The following is a 14,570-nucleotide window of genomic DNA, read 5'->3' on the forward strand; positions in this document are numbered from 1 at the left end:
ATCTACAATATTGTGTTCAGTTCTGGTCATCTCGCTACAAAATTGATATTGCTGCTCTAGAAAGACTGCAAAGAAGAGCTACCAGAATTATACCGAGTTTAAAAGGCATGTCATATGCAGACAAGCTAAAATAATTGAATCTATTCAGTCTTGAACAAAAACGACTACGTGGCGATCTGATTCAAACATTCAAAATCCTAAAAGGTATTGAGAATGTCGACCCAGGGGACTTTTTCAACATGAAAAAGAAACAAGGACCAGGGCTCACAAGTGGAGATTAGATAAAGGGGCATTCAGAACAGAAAACAGGATGCACATTTTTACACAGAGAACCATGTGAGTGTGGAATCAACTCCCCAGTAATGTTGTTGAAGCTGACACCCTGGGATCCTTCTAGAAGCTGCTTGATGAGATTCTGGGATCAATAAGCTACTAACGACCAAACGAGCAAGATAGGCCAAGTGGCCTCCGCTCGTTTGTAACCTTTCTTATGTTCTTCTTATGTTCCTATGTACATGTTTCTGACAATTCCCAAGCAAGCTACAAGTTGTCCCATTATTTCTCTATCTACCGCATGCAGTGTATTCACAATTGACCATTGAGATGCCGGGGACCAATGAAGTACAAGAAGCTTGATAACATGCGAACTGCAGCGGCGCAGCAGCATTGCTCTGCGTATTTACATGCGCAGTTTAATTATCACGTGTAAAATACCCAGTACACAGCTCATTTGGAGCTCTCACTACAATGCTACCTTCAGGAGGCAGTGTGCTCCAGTGGTTAAAGCAAAGGACTTGTAGCCAGGAGGTCTCCGGTTCTAATCACGGCTCACTGTGTGACCCTGAGCAAGTCACTTAACCTCCTTGTGCTCTGTCTTTCGGGCGAGACGTTGTTGTAAGTGACTCTGCAGCTGATGCAACAGTCTCTGTAAGTTGCTTTGGATAAAGGCATCTGTTAAAAAAAAATAATAATACCTTATGTGGAATGCTTTTAATGTCTCCACCTAGGAGTGGCTTGAAATTCCAATGTCTTTAATTACAGTTTTTCTCGATTGCTAAGACACTTTTAATGAAACTGGGGTCCACTTGATCTCTATCATAACCTAATGAGCACAACAGCATTCTTTTTTGCAAAACAGTGTGTCATTTCTCATTGCTTTCACACACAATGCAAAAGCTAAGCACATTTTTGCAAAACAGTAAACACAGCTCTCTACAAAAGATGCAAAACTCAGTTGAGTAAATCATGTCAAACAAAATTAAAACATTTGGTCACAGCTGATACAAATTGCTCCCATGAATGTGAACCTCTTCTGCATGTGTGCAAAACTTCTTTGCACAATTGTTCAATCAGCAATCAGTCCTTATTCATGCATAAAAGAGGTCACGTCTGAGTTGCTGTTTTCAAGAATGGACCAAGTAAGAGGCCTAGGGCGAGGGCAAGGACAAAGGAGAGGTAGAGGGGCCCATAGAGGAAGAGGGGTTCAGATGCGTGGTGGTGGAGTAGCTCAAAGGGGAATACAAAGAGCTAATGTTTCAGATGAAATTCATGCCACAATTATTGACCATGTTGTCAATCATGGCCTTTCCATGAGAGAGGCTGGGCAGCGGGTAGATCAGCTGTACATCAATAGTAACAATATTCAAGAATGAGAATAGGTAAGTTACAATGCTATACGACACTGTATTTCAGTATTACTGTACTGTATACAGCACAATATATGTGTAAAACAGTTGTTCTGTCAATGTCCTTCATGTGACCATCAAAATGTCACAGTTTGTACATATTTAGTATATTTATAGAATTCAAAGACAATCACACGCCGGTGGCAGAGGTAAAGTCTTCACTGCGGCACAGGAGGCTGCCATAGTGGATATGGTTGTTGTCAACAATTCCATAAGATTGCGAGAGATCCAGACAGCAGTCATTCAAGATCACAACATGTTCAGAAATGTCAACAGTGTGAGTTTAGCCACTATTGATCGGGTCCTTAAAAGACACAAAGTGGGAATGAAACAACTTTACAAGGTCCCATTCCAAAGAAACAGTGACTAGACTCCAGTATGTACAGGTAAGGGTTTGTCACTGTAATGCCTTTTCTTACAGTAAAACATTGATTGCATGCAGCTGGGATATTTTACAATGGATTTGCTTTATGTATACTTAAATACTGTGTTTCTAGTGTATTTTTATCTTAGAGAATAATGGAGCTTGAAGCAAACACAACACCCCATACATTCATTTATGTGGATGAAGCCGGCTTCAACCTTTCAAAAGTAAGGAGACGAGGGAGGAACCTCATTGTGGAAAGGGCCATCGTAAATGTGCCAGGGCAAAGGGATGCAACATCACCATGTGTGCCGTTATCTCCAGCGATGGTGTTCTTTGCCTCATCCCTACAATTGGCCCATACAATACAGAACGTCTCCTCTCATTTCTTGATGCATTGCACCAGAGAGTGGTACCACCAGAAGAGAGAGGGCTGGTGAGGCCTGACATGTCCCGCTTCGTCATCATATGGGACAATGTTGCTTTCCAGCACTCCCGTCTGGTTACTGAATGGTTTGCTGCCCACCCACGAATGATGATGCAATTTCTCCCTCCATACTCTCCTATTCTCAAACCAATCGAGGAATTCTTCTCTGCGTGGAGGTGGAAAGTTTATGATGACCGTCCACATGACCAGATGTCTCTCCTAGATGCAATGAATGCCGTTTGTCTGGCAATCACTGCAGAGGACTGCCAAGCGTGGATGCGCCATGCAAGGAGATTTTTTCCTCGCTGCATTGCGAGGGAAAACATCCAGTGTGGTGTTGATGAAAACATGTGGCCTGATTGACATGAACGAATGGACTGAATGTGGTGTATACTGTATTTGTGTTGCCTTTTTTGACATTGCTTTGCTTTTGCAGTGATTTGTTAGCTTGGTGTATTTTATTCTCTGTATATACAGCATCATTGAATTTGTAAAAGACCAAATGAAAAAAGGTAAAAATAAAGCCTTTTGTTTCTGGATATTCATGCTCTTGAGTGACATTCTTTCTGCATTGGTCATCTTTGGTAAAATCATTTTAGGAAAAAAGAATACAGCCCATGCTGTGATAATATGTTTACTTGCCTTTTATGGTGCATACTATAATTATAGTATCAACAAATGGCACAGACTCATAAAAGCGGGTTAACCACGTTAGGGTATATTGATAGTTAGTATTTATTGGGCCATTGTGTAACGATTGATTGAAATAACTTTTCATTAGATAACAATTGCATTCCGTAACTGCTTATTACACAAGAATAATTTAATGTGGATGGGTCTGAGTAGCGTGACTTGGAACTGAGCCAGGAAACTTGACTTTGCAAAGCCGGTAGACCTGTTTTCCCACCCAGTGTGCTGTTTAAATACATAACGTGTTAATGGCAGCAGTGTGGAGTAGTGGTTAGGGCTCGTGGGTTCAATCCCCGGTCGGGGACACTGCTGTTGTACCCTTGGGCAAGGTACTTTACCTAGATTGCTCCAGTAAAAACCCAACTGTATAAATGGGGAATTGTATGTAATAATAATGTGATATCTTGTAACAATTGTAAGTCGCCCTGGATAAGGGTGTCTGCTAAGAAATAAATAATAATAATAATAATAATAATAATAATAATAATCTGGTTAAATTCAAGCACAATGCCTATTCAAGGCAATGTCAAGTCAGAAGCTTCCTAGACATGAAGTTTGAACCATAGCAGTTATTGTTTTGTTGCTCCTATTCTTTGAGTGACACACATTTGTTTTCTTCACATTTTGAATATGTGTCTGGCAATGAAGTTGTTCGCTGTGGTGAGTGGTGATGTTTATTTAAAGCTCACCTATCCTGCAATTCTATCACATTTTACAATGTAACTTGAATAGACCCTGATCTTGGACACCTTGTTGTCATAGATAAGAATTGGATTGCCGCGATTTTCACAAAATGTACCCACTGCCGTGTAATATGCAGTTCCCTGTGGAAATTCAATATATAAATATAATATATATATATATATATATATATATATATATATATATATATATATATATATATATATATATATATATATACACACAGTGGTTTGCAGAAGTATTCACCCTCCTGCAAACTTTTCACATTTTGTTGAATTACAAATAATGTATGCACATTTTTTCAAACAAAATGAAATTTACTGGTTGCATAAGTATTCAGCCCCTTAAGTCAGTACTTGGTAGAAGCACCTTTTGCAGCAATTTCTGGTATGAGTCTTTTTGGATCGGTCAACCTGGATGTGTTTGGTGGAAGCGACTTTTTCGGAAAGTGTGATACTCTGAAAACTGCTTTTCGGCGAGTTGAAAAAAAACTGCTGCAAAAAACGAAAGCAGCATGCTGTGCTGTATCCAACACATATGTATTGCGAGGATGAGCGGCACAAATACTTTACTGTGCATCTAATATTGAAGTGTGCCAAATATGTCACATTGAAATATTGCACAGGGCTCTTAACTGCCAAGCCTGGATATGTGTTTTATAGGTGTACAAATAAAACACAAACAAAAGAAAACAAAGGAGGTTTTTTTGTTTTGCTTCTAGATATAAAAAAAAAATACCAAAGGCAATCATACCTCCCTCGTGTTGACAATCCAGTAAGATGGGTGAATGTTGCCAGAAACCTTCAAGGATGGAGGAAGTGCTGTGTGTGCAGCTAAAACCATCTGGTAGGTAATTTCAACAAAATACCAAGCCAAGTTTCTGAGAAGCAATCCCCCACACAGTCATGTTCAGTTCTGGTCACCTCGTTACAAAAAGGATATTGCTGCTCTAGAAAGAGTGCAAAGAAGAGCAACCAGAATTATCCCAGGTTTAAAAGGTATGCAGACAGGCTAAAATAATTGAATCTATTCAGTCTTGAACAAAGAAGACTAAGCGGTGATCTGATTCAAGCATTTAAAATCCTAAAAGGTATAGACAATGTCGACCCAGGGGACTTTTTTGACATGAAAAAAAAAACAAGGACCAGGGCTCACAAGTGGAGATTAGATAAAGGGGCATTCAGAAAAGAAAACAGGATGCACTTTTTTACACAGAGAACCATGGGAGTGTGGAATCAACTCCCCAGTAATGTTGTTGAAGCTGACACCCTGGGATCCTTCAAGAAGCTGCTTGATGAGATTCTGGGATCAATAAGCTACTAACAACCAAACGAGCAAGATGGGCTGAATGGACTCCTCTCGTTTGTAAACTTTCTTATGTTCTTCTACAAGTTGTCCCATTATTTCTCTAGCTACCGCATGCAGTGTATTCACAATATACCATTGAGATGCCGGGGAACAATGAAGTACAAGCTTGATAACATGCGAACTGCAGCGGCGCAGCAGCATTGCTCTGCGTATTTACATGCACAGTTTAATTATCATGTGTAAAACACCCAGTACACAGCTCATCTGGAGCGCTCACTACAACGCTACCTTCAGGAGGCAGTGTGATCCAATGGTTAAAGCAAAGGACTTGTAGCCAGGAGGTCTCCGGTTCCAATCACGGATCACTGTGTGACCCTGAGCAAGTCACTTAACCTCCCTGTGCTCTGTCTTTCAGGCAAGACGTTGTTGTAAGTGACTCTGCAGCTGATGCAACAGTCTCTGTAAGTCGCCTTGGATAAAGGCATCTGTTAAAAAATAATAATAATACCTTATGTGGAATGCTTTTAACGTCTCCACCTAGGAGTGGCTTGAAATTCCAATGTCTTCAATTACAGTTTTTCTCGATTGCTAAGACACTTTTAATGAAACTGGGGTCCACTTGATCTCTATCATAACCTAATGAGCACAACAGCATTCTTTTTTGCAAAACAGTGTGTCATTTCTCATTGCTTTCACACACAATGCAAAAGCTAAGCACATTTTTGCAAAACAGTAAACACAGCTCTCTACAAAAGATGCAAAACTCAGTTGAGTAAATCATGTCAAACAAAATTAAAACATTTGGTCACAGCTGATACAAATTGCTCCCATGAATGTGAACCTCTTCTGCATGTGTGCAAAACTTCTTTGCACAATTGTTCAATCAGCAATCAGTCCTTATTCATGCATAAAAGAGGTCACGTCTGAGTTGCTGTTTTCAAGAATGGACCAAGTAAGAGGCCTAGGGCGAGGGCAAGGACAAAGGAGAGGTAGAGGGGCCCATAGAGGAAGAGGGGTTCAGATGCGTGGTGGTGGAGTAGCTCAAAGGGGAATACAAAGAGCTAATGTTTCAGATGAAATTCATGCCACAATTATTGACCATGTTGTCAATCATGGCCTTTCCATGAGAGAGGCTGGGCAGCGGGTAGATCAGCTGTACATCAATAGTAACAATATTCAAGAATGAGAATAGGTAAGTTACAATGCTATACCACACTGTATTTCAGTATTACTGTACTGTATACAGTACAATATATGTGCAAAACAGTTGTTCTGTCAATGTCCTTCATGTGACCATCAAAATGTCACAGTTTGTACATATTTAGTATATTTATAGAATTCAAAGACAATCACACGCTGGTGGCAGAGGTAAAGTCTTCACTGCGGCACAGGAGGCTGCCATAGTGGATATGGTTGTTGCCAACAATTCCATAAGATTGCGAGAGATCCAGACAGCAGTCATTCAAGATCACAACATGTTCAGAAATGTCAACAGTGTGAGTTTAGCCACTATTGATCGGGTCCTTAAAAGACACAAAGTGGGAATGAAACAACTTTACAAGGTCCCATTCCAAAGAAACAGTGACAGCATGAAGGAGACTAGACTCCAGTATGTACAGGTAAGGGTTTGTCACTGTAATGCCTTTTCTTACAGTAAAACATTGCATTGCATGCAGCTGGAATATTTTACAATGGATTTACATTATGTATACTTAAATACTGTGTTTCTATTGTATTTTTTATCTTAGAGAATAATGGAGCTTGAAGCAAACACAACACCCCATACATTCATTTATGTGGATGAAGCCGGCTTCAACCTTTCAAAAGTAAGGAGACGAGGGAGGAACCTCATTGGTTAGAGTGCCAGCGTAAATGTGCCAGGGCAAAGGGATGCAACATCACCATGTGTGCCGCTATCTCCAGCGATGGTGTTCTTTGCCTCATCCCTACAATTGGCCCATACAATACAGAACGTCTCCTCTCATTTCTTGATGCATTGCACCAGAGAGTGGTACCACCAGAAGAGAGAGGGCTAGTGAGGCCTGACATGTCCCGCTTCGTCATCATATGGGACAATGTTGCTTTCCAGCACTCCCGTCTGGTTACTGAATGGTTTGCTGCCCACCCACGAATGATGATGCAATGTCTCCCTCCATACTCTCCTTTTCTCAAACCAATCGAGGAATTCTTCTCTGCATGGAGGTGGAAAGTTTATGATTACCGTCCACATGACCAGATGTCCCTCCTAGATGCAATGAATGCCAGTTGTCTGGCAATCACTGCAGAGGACTGCCAAGCGTGGATGCAAGGAGATTTTTTCCTCGCTGCATTGCGAGGGAAAACATCCAGTGTGGTGTTGATGAAAACATGTGGCCTGATTGACATGAACGAATGGGCTGAATGTGGTGTATACTGTATTTGTGTTGCCTTTTTTGACATTGCTTTGCTTTTGCAGTGATTTGTTAGCTTGGTGTATTTTATTCTCTGTATATACAGCATCATTGAATTTGTAAAGGACAAAATGAAAATAGGTAAAAATAAAGCCTTTTGTTTCTGGATATTCATGCTCTTGAGTGACATTCTTTCTGCATTGGTCATCTTTGGTAAAATCATTTTAGGAAAAAAGAATACAGCCCATGCTGTGATAATATGTTTACTTGCCTTTTATGGTACATACTATAATTATAGTATCAACAAATGGCACAGACTCATAAAAGAGGGTTAACCACGTTAGGGTATATTGATAGTTAGTATTTATTGGGCCATTGTGTAGCGATTGATTGAAATAACTTTCCATCAGATAACAAGTTGCATGTTTTGATGGAGGTGGTTGATTTTGTGTCATGTATTTAATGTTTTGAGAGTCTTAGTGCGTTTTGCAAATGAAATGTGTCATTTTGGCCAATGTGTTTCAGTTTGAGGCTGCGTGTTAATTGTTTTGAAAAAGTGAATTCTGTTTGGACAAATGTGCTCAAGCATCGAGAAAAACTGTAATTGGAAGCACACCGTTTGCATTGTAATCGTTTTTTTTTTTTAATGCATCAAAGTGGCTGCTGATTGGAAACAGGTGCAGAGGTGATGCCGTGCGGAAATAATCACAGAGCAGGAAACTATAATCCGTTTTGGAAAAGGGGGTCTTTTATTTATAACTCCCGGTGTGGCGACCAAACAATAAACCTCCGTCAATACACACCAATGTGTAAAGCACGAAAGAAACAATAATACATGGATTGCAGTCCAAATAATAAACACACGTTATCCGCCCCACAATAATACAATACACGGTCACCAGTCTGGGTGCGTGCAGTAGTGCTCGTGGTGGGTGATAACAATTATACAGTGACTGTGGTGGAGTGTTGTTCCGGGTACTGCTGACCCAAGGTGATAGCTCCGGAGACGTGTTAGCCATCTAGTGAATTACAAAAACAAAAGACAATTACTAAACAAACAAAACACTCACAAATCCTTTTTCTGATTTTTAGGGTTCTCCCAGTCCTTCCAGTTTCTTGTTTCTAAAAAACCAAGCGAAGGAGTAGATTGTGATTCTCAGTCCCCTTTATGCTGTCACGCATGACCCCTTGGTAAACGACTGCAGCTGTCTCTACTGTCTTCTGGGTCAATACGTTCCTGCAACGGAGTCTTGCCTTCTTCCAGACTGACCGACTTCCCAGCCCGGGGAAAGAACTGTCAGGCCAACCCGTCCAAATAACTCTACTTTCGCTGCTTAGTGCCCTCACAGGTCGGGAAGGAGATTTTTTTTTTTTTTTAATTTAGTCGTTGCCAATTAGTATTTATTATTTTCTCCCCAATTTGAAATGCCCAATTATTTTTTAGGCTCAGCTCACCGCTACCACCCCTGCGCTGACTCGGGAGGGGCGAAGATGAACACACGCTGTCCTCCGAAGCGTGTGCCGTCAGCCGCCCGCTTCTTTACACACTGCAAACTCACCGTGAAGCCGCCTCAGAGCTACAGCGTCGGAGGACAACGCATCTCTCGGGGGGCTTACAGGCAATCCCGCAGGCGCCCGGCCAGACTACAGGGGTCGCTGGTGCGCGGTGAGCCGAGGACACTCTGGCCGACCTAACCCTCCCTCCCCGGGCGATGCTCGGCCAATTGAGCGCCGCCCCCTGGAAGGTCCCGTCCACGGTCGGCTGTGGTATAGCCTGGACTCGAACTCGCGACGTCAAGGCTGTAGAGCGCATCCTGCACTCTAGCGAGTGCTTTTACTGGATGCGCCACTCGGGAGCCCCCTGGAAGGAGATTTACAACCAAAACTCATTTCTATTTCTGTCACACACCACTTCGTAAATGAGGCTTTAATGTAAAGTGCTTCTGTATTTTCATTTTTAAAAATGATCTCTGGTACTGCACCAGGTTAAAGATCTGTTTGCAGCCCTTGCTTCTGATGATCTTGCACTTGTATTATAACAATAGGAAGTATGTTGTTAGCTACAGACAGGTGATGTTTTGACTTCGGTATGTACACTATGTGTTTGTGGATTGCTGTTGCTGTTTTACTATTATTAAATGCATATTTTCCTGTCATCAGAGGCAATCAAAAACATATCTAACTGCATTCTGTAACTGCCTATTACACAAGAATCATTTAATGTGGATGGGTCTGAGTAGCGTGACTTGGAACTGAGCCAGGAAACTTGGCTTTGCAAAGCCGGTAGACCTGTTTTCCCACCCAGTGTGCTGTTTAAATACATAACGTGTTGATGTGGTCTAATTCAAGCACAACGCCTATTCAAGGCAATGTCAAGTCAGAAGCTTCCTAGACATGAAGTTTGAACCATAGCAGTTATTGTTTTGTTGCTCCTATTCTTTGAGTGACACCCATTTGTTTTCTTCACATTTTGAATATGTGTCTGGCAATGAAGCTGTTCTCTGTGGTGAGTGGTGATGTTTATTTAAAGCTCACCTATCCTGCAATTCTATCACATTTTACATTGTAACTTGAGTAGACCCCCCTGATCTTGGACACCTTGTTGTTACCATAGATAAGATTTGGATTGCCGCAATTTTCACAAGATATACCCACTGCCGTGTAAAATGTAGTTCCCTGTGGAAATTATATATATATATATATATATATATATATATATATATATATATATATATATATATATATATATATATATATACATTACAGTGGTTTGCAGAAGTATTCACCCTCCTGCAAAGTTTTCACATTTTGTTGAATTGCAAATAATGTATGCACATTTTTTCAAACAAACTGTACAAAATGAAATTTACTGGTTGCATAAGTATTCAGCCCCTTAAGTCAGTACTTGGTAGAAGCACCTTTTGCAGCAGTTTCTGCTATGAGTCTTTTTGGATCGGTCAACCTGGATGTGTTTGGTGGGAGCGACTTTTTCGGAAAGTGTGATACTCTGAAAACTGCTTTTCGGTGAGTTGAAAAAAAAACTGCTGCTAAAAACGAAAGCAGCATGCTGTGCTGTATCCAACACATATGTATTGCGAGGACGAGCGGCACAAATACTTTACTGTGCATCTAATATTGAAGTGTGCCAAATGTGTCCCATTGAAATATTGCACAGGGCTCTTAACTGCCAAGCCTGGATATGTGTTTTATAGGTGTACAAATAAAACACAAACAAAAGAAAACAAAGGAGGGTTTTTTAATTGGTTTTGCTTCTAGATATATAAAAAAAATACCAAAGGCAATCATACCTCCCTCGTGTTGGCAATCCAGTAAGAAGGGTGAATGTTGCCAGAAACCTTCAAGGATGGAGGAAGTGCTGTGTGTGCAGCTAAAACCATCTGGTAGGTAATTTCAACAAAATACCAAGCTAAGTTTCTGAGAAGCAATCCCCCACACAGTTCAGTTCAGTTCTGGTCACCTCGTTACAAAAAGGATATTGCTGCTCTAAAAAGAGTGCAAAGAAGAGCAACCAGAATTATCCCAGGTTTAAAAGGTATGCAGACAGGCTAAAATAATTGAATCTATTCAGTCTTGAACAAAGAAGACTAAGCGGTGATCTGATTCAAGCATTCAAAATCCTAAAGGTATAGACAATGTCGACCCAGGGGACTTTTTTGACCTGAAAAAAGAAACAAGGACCAGGGGTCACAAATGGAGATTAGATAAAGGGGCATTCAGAACAGAAAATAGGAGGCACTTTTTTACACAGAGAATTGTGAGAGACTGGAACCAACTCTCCGGTAATGTTGTTGAAGCTGACACCCTGGGATCCTTCAAGAAGCTGCTTGATGAGATTCTGGGATGAATAAGCTACTAACAACCAAACGAGCAAGATGGGCCGAATGGCCTCCTCCTTTCTTATGTTCTTATGTTCTTATCTCACACGTCAGTTTGATTTTGCAGGTTGTACAATGACTGTCGTCGGTCTGCGGGTTCTAATGTCAAGTTGAGGGTCACTTGGGTGGTCTGAATTCCTTGTTTAGTTTTGAATTGTAACAATGCACCCCACCCCCCCTAGATTTCCACATCTATTTGGAATGTGTGCAATGTTGTCAGACATTTTGCTTTTCTTCACAATCTAGGCAGTTTGGTGAACTGGGAGTGTTGTGTTTCCCAGCTCATAGTTCAGTCTCTCCTGTTGGTAAAGTAAGGGTTTCCCAGGCTGACTCCACAACTCAGAACTGCAGACTGGCCTGGGCTGATCTCCCTACACAAGACAAGATCCTGACACTGGAACTGCTGGTTTTCTCTCATTTGCCCTCATCTATACAACTGAGGACCAATGAAAGGCAATTCACTTCCACATTGAGTGATTTAACCCTTTAATGCATGGTGACCTCATGTAGGGACACATAAACTCCTCTTTTCCATCTGGACACTTATCACTCTTCCTTAAATGCACTTTACTTGCTCCTATCTGCTCCCTATTTTACTGCATTTAACCCTGTACTTTAGAGTACTGTAATCTGTCAAGTGTTATTTAATCTGTAGTATTTTGTATTTCATTATATCTTGATGTAACTATCTCTGACACTGTTATCTGCTCCGTTATTGAATCGTATTTTGTCACACTTGTACTTGCTAGAACTGAAGTCATTGTATTTATCTTGCTCTTAATTGTATTATTACTTGTACTGTGATTCTTGAAATGTATTTTTGTTTACAACCGCAAATCTGCTAAGAAATAAATATTATTATTATTATTATTATTATTATTATTATTATTATTATTATTATTATTATTATTATTATTATTATTATTATTATTATTAATAATAATAATAATAATAATAATAATAATAATGAGATTTCCACCCCCCATATAAGCAATGGAAAACAGTTGAAAAAAATGTCATTGAAAAATATATTGATTAAGTGACCAAAGCTATTTTCAGTATTGCATGCTTGAAAGGGTTAAGGGTTGACAGTTAAATGATTGAAGAGCCAATCGGTTCATCTCCTGCCCAGGACAGCAATCCCACAATTCACTGCTTGTTTCCATAGAAACGCGCCGTCTCAGCAAAGCGAAAATGAGGCGGTGAAATTAAAATGATTTTTTATATCAAAAGGATAAAAGAAATTTAAGAGAAATAATCTCGGATAAAACATGTTTTTTGATGATGACAGTTTCTATATTCAATTCACACTGTCAGGTTGCTATTGATTGGGACTCAATAATTAAGCAGACAAGGTCAAACGAGGGGACGTCTTGTTCTGCTGGGTGCAGGGTTAGGGTCAAATCCAATTCCATTTCCAAATCCATTTTAAATTAGATAACCAATTCCTTCGAAGCAATTCGAAGTGACATTTTAAAAGAAATACCAAGTGTTGTGATTGTGAAACTGCTTTCATTGGAAGACCATTTAATTGAGTAACAAACAGTGAATTAAATTAAATAACTGATTGTCACCGTGAGAAGCTCATTTGATCTGCTACTTGCAATTTGGATCAATGCTGTGTTGGAACTGACTAAAAGGGACTAGGAATTGAAAATTGCTTTGAAAAAGGAATTAGAAATGGCTTAACAGGAATTGACCAACCCTGTGTGCAATAACCAAGGGTTGCAATTGTAAAGAATAGCTATGACACAACCAGTAAGGTTTATGAAATTATTTATCAGCTACAAGCACGTTAAATATGTTGGGGTTTTTTTGGCAGAGTGACTGATGGACTCCTTCACATAACCTGTTTGTTTGTCACTCAATCCCACAGCTTCACACTGCAATTACACAAGCCTCATCTGTCACTGTCAACCTGGAACCCAAACTACCCTCCCACCTCGTTGTCTTTCTGAATAGAAAAATCTACCCATTAATTAACAATTGAATCATTTTTCAGCCCTTGCTTAAGGGGAAGGTGAGTGAGTGTCAATGGTACTGGAATGTTAGGCTATTTTGCCAAAGGCAGGGAATACAAGTCTAGAGAGGTTATACTAAGATTATACAATGCCCTAGTTAGAACCCCACCTACAAAAAAGCATCATTGCACTTGAGAAAGTACAGAGAAGAGCAGGTAGGCTGATCCCAGGACTCAGTGACATGAGCTAGGAGGACAGGTTAAAATAATTCAATCTCTTCTGTTTACAAAAAAGAAGCCTTTGAAAGCATAAATGGTCTACATAGTTAATCTAAGACATTAATAATAATAATACCTTCAAAAGATACATATTATTATTTATTAATTTCTTAGCAGATGCCCTTATCCAGGGTAATTTACAATTGTTACAAGATATCATGTTATTCTTACATACAATTCCCCATTTATACAGTTGAGTTTTTACTGGAGCAATCTAGGTAAAGTACCTTGCTCAAGGGTACAACAGCAGTGTCCCCCACCTGGGATTGAACCCACAACCCTCCAGTAAGGAGTCCAGAGCCCTAACCGCTACTCCACACTGCTGCCCGTGCCGTTGCTTGGATCCTTATCAGATGGAAAAAACATGATCACATCACCCCCCTGTCTTCCCAGCTGCACTGGCTCCCTGTAAAGTTCAGGATTACTTTCAAAATTCTCCTGCTGGCCTACAAAGCCCTTCATCACAAAGGTCATGTATCTCTGTCTCTCTGTCTCTCTGTATCTCAGTCTCTCTGTCTCTCTGTATCTGTCCCTCTGTCTCTCTGTTTCTCAGTCTCTGTATCTCTCTATCTCTGTTCCTGTGTCTCTCTGTCTGTCCCTTTGTCTCTCCATCTCTCTCTGTCTCTGTCTCTCTGTTTCTCTCACAGCAGATCCCCCCACTCTTTCACAGTACCATATAAGTAAGGCTGTATTTTTTCATGGTTCTCACAGATTTCATGATTTCAGTGAAACGTTCCCATTGTTGTGTAATATGTGGTTCACTGTGAAAATTCCCATTTCTGTTAGAGTAGTGGAATTATACATATTGATGATCACTTCAAAATAAATACAGCAGTGACATTTTAATTCAATATTAGGGTAATTATCAA

Source organism: Acipenser ruthenus, chromosome 54 (assembly GCF_902713425.1).
Source record: "Acipenser ruthenus chromosome 54, fAciRut3.2 maternal haplotype, whole genome shotgun sequence".
NCBI lineage: Eukaryota > Metazoa > Chordata > Actinopteri > Acipenseriformes > Acipenseridae > Acipenser > Acipenser ruthenus.